This window comes from Octopus sinensis, linkage group LG11, assembly GCF_006345805.1.
Source record: "Octopus sinensis linkage group LG11, ASM634580v1, whole genome shotgun sequence".
Taxonomy (NCBI): Eukaryota; Metazoa; Mollusca; class Cephalopoda; order Octopoda; family Octopodidae; genus Octopus; species Octopus sinensis.
In genome coordinates, this window is record NC_043007.1 from 57,752,409 (window position 1) to 57,759,908 (window position 7,500).

Sequence of the window (7,500 nt, forward strand, 5' to 3'; positions counted from 1 at the left end):
GAGTAATCCTGCGACGGACCGGCGTCTGTCCATGTGGAAATTACTACGTGGGGCTAATTACTACGCCGCTGAAACCGGGAAACCGGCCCTTATGAGCCTGGCATGGCTCGATAAGGAACATATTTTTTATATCATTGCAGTTTAATTATGTTTACTTTTTAACTGCAATAAATTCGATCATGTAATCCGACCTGACCCGGCAGAATCGGCTTTAGCAGCGTAGTGTGGATACAGCGTCATTTTCTATGTATTTTCTGACTTCTTGCACGTATCGCATTCGTTTGTTAGGCTCCATGAGACAAGGAAGAGAATAACCAATACATTTCCTGTAATTAATTTCGTAACGAAAAGAAAAGAAAAAGTAGAGAGAAAGAAATAACAAAGTTGCCTCCATTATTCAAACTACTATTGAATAATTTGGAAAAAGCTCGCATGAAATCATTAGTGTTGTCTTTATAGCAATCTCCAAAGAAAAGAAATTAAGAAATTATTTATCCACAAAGCGCTGTTGAGCATTTATTCCTTAGTTGCTAACAAACTTTACACACAAAGACATATGTATGTATGTATGTATGTATGTATGTATGTATGTATGTATGTATGTATGTATGTATGTATGTATGTATGTATGCATGTATGTATGTAAGCATGCATGCATATATATATATGTATATATACGTATATACATAGATGTGTAAATACATATGTACATATAGACAGACAAACAGACAGACAGACAGATAGATAGATAGATAAATAGATAGATAGATAGATAGATAGATAGATAGATAGATAGATAGATAGATAGATAGATAGATAGATAGATAGATATAGATAGATAGATGATATACTTATATATGCTTGTGTGTATATATATATGTATATATACTAATATTTTCATATTTTTACATATTTCATACTTTTTCATATTTTCATAGTTTTACCTATACATATGTTTGGATGTCTATGTGTATATGTATATGCGTAAATGTATGCATGTATGTATTTTGTCTATATATTTGTATATGTGTTCATATTTCACAACATATGAACACATCTTTTCTTCATTCTTACTGTCAACAACGATATTGCTTCCAGTACAGAGTATGAGAACAAAATTGATGCGTTAGGAACACATGGAAGCCATATTTATCGTCCATGTCATTAAGAACGTGTAGAGGTACCAGAGTTAACGGAGAACTCAGCATTAATCTTTTCAAACAGACGTGAATTCTTTCCCTTTTTTAATTCCCTGACACAATGGAAACGATGACCTCATTGCATATATTGAAAATAATTTTTGATAGTTTGGAATGTAAGGCTCCCGGCATCAAAATCCTAGCAATTTTGGTAAGCAACTTCATTACATCCATCCAAAGGGCAACTGATGACTTCATATATGTGATCGTTCAATTCACCATATGCAAGAACTGTATTTTCTTTAAACAGATGGGGCGCGTATTTAATAACGCAGTTCATGATATACAATATCAGTTAAAAGACGGGATGGTCACGGTTTCATCATAGGTGCTTGACTTTCAAATATGTAACGGCAGCTTCGTGAGCTTCCTAGTCAAGGAATTCTTGTAAATATTCTCGTGATATTTTAGGGATTCTTCGCGACATCTCTGATGATGTCTTTCTCTCAGGATATCTGGTGAAGTATAAAGGGGTTAATTCATCAGAGGTTTTACCATCTAAAGACCCAATAGTAGCTTTTTGCCACCGAAATCATAGCTGTTCTAAATCTGTTGTGACATAATAGGGAAATTATGCGAACTAGAATATCAAAATTGATTCCCAGAAGTTTAATGATAGAATGCTTGTCCTATCTTTATCGTTTACTTAGAATATTCTTTTTTAGGTCACAAAGCTAAATATGGATGTATATAGTGGTCAAAATATAATGGTCTTAAATCGTATTGTGAAAGAACTGTTGATTACGTCAAGAATTTACCTTTCTAGAATGTTCTAGGGTGTGCTTAGGAGGGTAATGAATACTTTTTTTGGATATTCTGGAGATTTAGAATTATAGTTTTCCTTCTAGATTATGAAAATGTGAATGAGTTAGAACGAATACTCGGTGGATGCAGTGATTCCTTCAAGCTGTTGATGTTTTGTGTGCAAATTTTTGATTTCGTCTGGTCATGAGGCTTTTAGTTTCCCTATTGCTTTCGGACGTCTAAGAAAGGTAGATCATAAATCGTAGTCTACATCAAAGGTGTGCATTTTCTGTGTTGTATTTGTCTTCTTGATGCTGTTTTTGGTCGCTGATTTTAGAGAAATGTCCACCGGCGTTTGTTTAGCATTGTAGTGTAACCAAAGTATTTGAGATTGATATCGTGACATGGGAGATGGTTTGATAAGCGTTGAGTATTTTTTTTTTCTTTTATGCTGTTGCAAATTACTGGATATAAACGTCTGTCAGTTCCTTGTTTTTCTGTTTTTCTGTTATTTTTATTTCTTTTTTGTTTGACAATGAGCGTTATTTCCGTTTCGTTTGGTTTTGGTGTTTTGTGCCCGATGTTTTATGATTAGCTTATATGTTGTCTCTGGCGTTTTATGATTAGCTACTAACAGTATGTAATCGGGATTGTATTCTTTATGTAACTTGCGTGAGATGTCTTTTTGATGAATCCGTGAATATTTTGTTGACTGTATTGTATCTGAGAGCTTGTGTTGTTTATTGTGATTTGTTGAGGTATTAGTGCCTTGATTGGCTAGTGATGGAAGTCGTTTGTGAAGTTTGTATAAGTGTTCGTACTTTCTTCATTCATGTACGATGGTGTTGTGATAATAATTTCTAGATGATATCAGAAATGTTGGCGAAATGTTTGCCACATGGTAGGTAAATGGATATGGAGTGTAGAATGTAATGCCTAAAAGTGATTTATTCTAGTTAGCCTGATTGTGTACGTGCCTTGGTGCAGTTTGATATATCAAAGGGATGAGGAGTAAATGGGATGCTATTGTGTTACCTATTCTGAAAATCAAGAGGGATTAAGCACTACTAAGGTGTTATAGTTAGGGTCGAAATACTGTAGGACCGGTTGGTGAGATCGGTGGTGGCATATATAAATATATGTGTGCGTGTATTCATTATTGATTAATATTGAAGGATTTACTTTAAAACTCATGTGTAATATCATGTCGTTTCGCAGTAGTTCACAAGTATCACTTGTGACACCTGTACATTGAATGCATGTTTTTTTTATATATGTAATCATATGATCTCGCTTAAGAAAGTGTCTGCCTAGTCTGATTTGAGTTATTTGTAATGCTCAAGATGTGGTAGCAAGAATGTTTCCGGAATTGCCTTTTGAATATTGTCTGTGGTGTTTTAAAGTCGTTTAACTCTACAAGAGTGATTTTAATGCTGTCAATGTTGTACTGCAAAATGTTTAAATGTTTTGTATCATGATTTACAAAATTGTGAGCATAATGCGTTCATTTTTATTTTCTTCCAAATATATTCTGTACAGACCCGTGACATTCGGAAGGGAGAAGACTATGATAAAAGTCGCGTATTTTTCTGAAGTATCTGTAAATCATGCTATCAAAGTTTATGTAACTATATTTTAGATTTTGCAAAGTTGGGCTTTTAGGACAGGCTTTGTTCAGATTCATAGCCACTCTCATTCATTCACAAAAGGCTGCACGTGCTGAAAGAATATTTCTTCGTGTTGATAATTTATCAGTTGACCACCATGTTGCCGTGGCTTGCTTCCTTTTGTTTCTGGAATATTAAGTATTAGTTTATCTTGTATGTTTAACAATTCTTAACAAGAGACGGGAGTATTTGATAAAAATTTGACCGCAGATTCATGATGAACATGAGAACGCGTTGGGGTTTTCCCTCGTTATTATAAGACTTGTTTTAAGACGGTGAGCAGGAAGAATCGTTAACACACCGGACAATATGCTTAGCAATACTTCTTCCGTCTTTACATTCTAAGTTCAAATTCTGCTGAGGTCGACTTTGCCTTTCATTTTTTCGAGGTCGATAAAATAAGTACCAGTTGAATACTGAGGTTGATGTAATCGACTTACCCCCTCCCTTGAAATTCCTGGCCTTGTGCCAAAATTTGAAACCATTATTAGACTTGTTTTAAGACGGTGAACTGGAAGAATCGTTAGCACACCGGACAAAATGCTTTTGTCTGTCTTTACGTTCTGAGTTCATTTTCTGCCGAATTTGCCTTTGTCTTTCTTTCCCTCGGGGTCGATAAAATAAAATAACAGTTCAACATTAGGATCATTTTAATCGACTAGACCCTTCCCCACAAAATTTCAGGCTTAATGCCTAAAGTGGAAAGAATTATTATAAGACTTGTTTTTGGCGGCGAGATGGCAGAATCCTTACCGCGCCTGACAAAATGCTTTACTACATTTGTTCTGGTTGTTACGTTTTGAGTTCAAATACCGCAGAGGTCTACTTCGATAAAATTAGTACCAGCTGAACACTAGGGGTGGGTATAATCAACTAATGCTCTTCTCTCAAAATTGCTGCTTCATGCCAAAATTTGAAACCTTTATTATGAGACCTGTAATTTAAGTTGAAGTAGCTGGTGTTGTAGTAGCCTGATCATAGCCCTCATCAGCCTCATTATTATCACCGTCATCATTATCATCATCATCATCATTCTGTTCTATCAACACCCCTCCTTGCTAACCTCCTCCTCTTTCTCCTCCTCCTCTTCTCAATCGCATACGTTTGAACCACTTGGTTCTCTACATTTCCACCATTCAACAAGTCCACCGATCCACTTCTATTACTTACGCATTGCTGAAACCCACATGACCATCACCACCTATAACTACCGCTCTTTTAAGCATTAGTTCTGTTGTGTGTGTGTGTGTGTGTGTGTGTGTGTGTGTGCGTGTGCATCTATAACACATACACAGACAGATAGACAGACACACACACACATATATCGCGAAAGAAGTAAGAAGTGTTTCAAAGGTGTAATAAGAATGAGGCAACAACTTTTTAGCATACGGCTCTTTGCACTCTTGAGTTCAAATCCGGCCATGATCATGATACATATATATATATATATACACATACACACACGTACGTGTGTATGTGTATGTACACAGCTGGCTGAATAAACATGAAGTCCGGATCAAATCTATATTTTACTCTATAACCAATATTGAATCCTTGGCATTTTAACTTAACAGACATTGTGTGTGTATGTGTATATATATGCGTATACGTACGTATGCATATACGTGTATGTGTATATGTGTATATGTACGCACATACATGTAATCATACATATTTGCTTGCATAAATACATTCATGCATGTGCATGCTTATATGCACTCACACACAAACACATATATTTATGTGCACACACATACACACACACATATATATATATATATATATATGAGGGCATTGTATGGATATACAAGAGATATCTGTATTGCTGTACCCCAGCTCAATATTATTTGAACAACATATACATCCAATAATAAAAGCAACAGCTATTGACAAACAGTTAACCGAATCAATTGCTTCGCTCCGGGCTAAGATGCAAAAATCAAGTTAAGATCACTCGGCTCAGATTCACACTCAAACAGTTTCCATGGAAGCAGGCAAGTGCATTCTGGGACTTGAGACTTTCAAATCCATGTTTCTATTGATATTCGAAATGAAGGATTTCGATGGATATTTGAGGTTGTAACATAACTACTTCTCTCAATCTCTGTGATTGTGTGATTGTATGTAGTGTGTGCGTGTGTGTTATGCATACATAATCTAACATAGCGTATACGCCTGTAATTCCATCCCTTCATCCATCTATACATAACATACCATTCGCAAGTGCGTGTATACATAGGTGCATGTATACATATATTCATATATTTGTACATACATATCTTCATACATGCGTATATGTGGTGTATTCGCATCCTGTGAGATTTATGTATGTATGTATGTATAGATAGATAGATAGATAGATAGATAGATAGATAGATAGATAGATAGATAGATAGATAGATAGATAGATAGATAGATAGATAGATAGATAGATAGATAGATAGATATGTATGTATAATATTTCTTTGAGTTTTATTTAAGTTTTATTTAAGTTATCAAGCCGGTCGCTAACAAAGCAACAAGACTTTTTGCGTTGTGGTTGAGTTGCTGTGTTTGTTGAACTGTCTATGCATCCACCCAAGTGTGTGCAAGTATTCACGTAAGAATCTCATATGAAGAATTTTTGGAATGTCTTACAAATATTCACTGTCCACTAATTGACTGGATTTGGAGAATCCCCTTCAGTTTCTCCGTGAAACCCTGTATTTGTAGGATATTTCGTAAATTTCTTGCGTAAATTTATAACTTAATGCACGTATAATGATAGGTACAAATGAGAATTCATAGTCAGGGTACAAGAGCATTAATTCGCTGTATGTATGTATGTATATATGAGTATGTATGCGTGTAAATATTATTTGATAACGGGTTGATTCGGCTCTTTATAAATTTCGTAGGACTCGTCAAATGAACTATCACGTCAGGCTCCGAGCCTACTGAATCGAATCAGTTAAGTCGAATCAAACATTATATAACTTTCTACGAAATGCGTTAAGTGCCACTTCTTTCATTTGTCCACTCATTCGTATATCATACACACACACACGCACCACACACAACCACACACACACACCACACACACCACACACACCACACACCACACACACACAACACACACATATATATATATATAATATTGGTAGTATCTATTCCTAGTCTGACACCTCTTGTACTTACACTTTAGATCTATCATGGCGTCTGATGTGGCTTTTTAAACTAGACATTTTGAAAGACACCCACATAAATTGCATATCTGCTTTGGACCACCAAGAGCTGCAATTAAGTTCTGATCTTTGTGGATATTAAAATGTCTTTTGAGGCCTCCGTTAGATTTCCTGAATATTGCTATTGAGAGATACGATGACTATGTTGAGAAGTAGGAATGTGATCTACAGAGGACCAGCTGCATTTTGATGTATGATACATGTTCCTGTATTGGTAATTATACCTGTCCTAAACAAAATGGTATTACTTTTTGACTCACCCTCGTATATATAGCTACACGCATACCTACTTGCATACATACGTTTGTGTTTTTGTATAATCACCATAAATCGCTTGCCATAACGATATGTTATAGTCATTCAAGTTAGCAGCTAGTGTAGGAGTGGGCAGTTATCAACAGTTTACTAGATTTCCATCGAAGTGGCCTCTTAACACGAAGTGACAATGTTAAGTATAGATATTGTTTGTTTTTTTATGTTCTAATAAGAGACGGATAACCTTGGAACGGTCAGCAGCCTAATGGTTATTGATTTAAGTATTAATCAGTGATGATGTGGGATCTATTCCCGCGAGGTCCATACACTAAACTTTCTCTCCCGTTTATGGTTCTATTGTGAGAACGTTTTTGATTTACGACGACAACCATACGAACGTGTGTCTTGTGT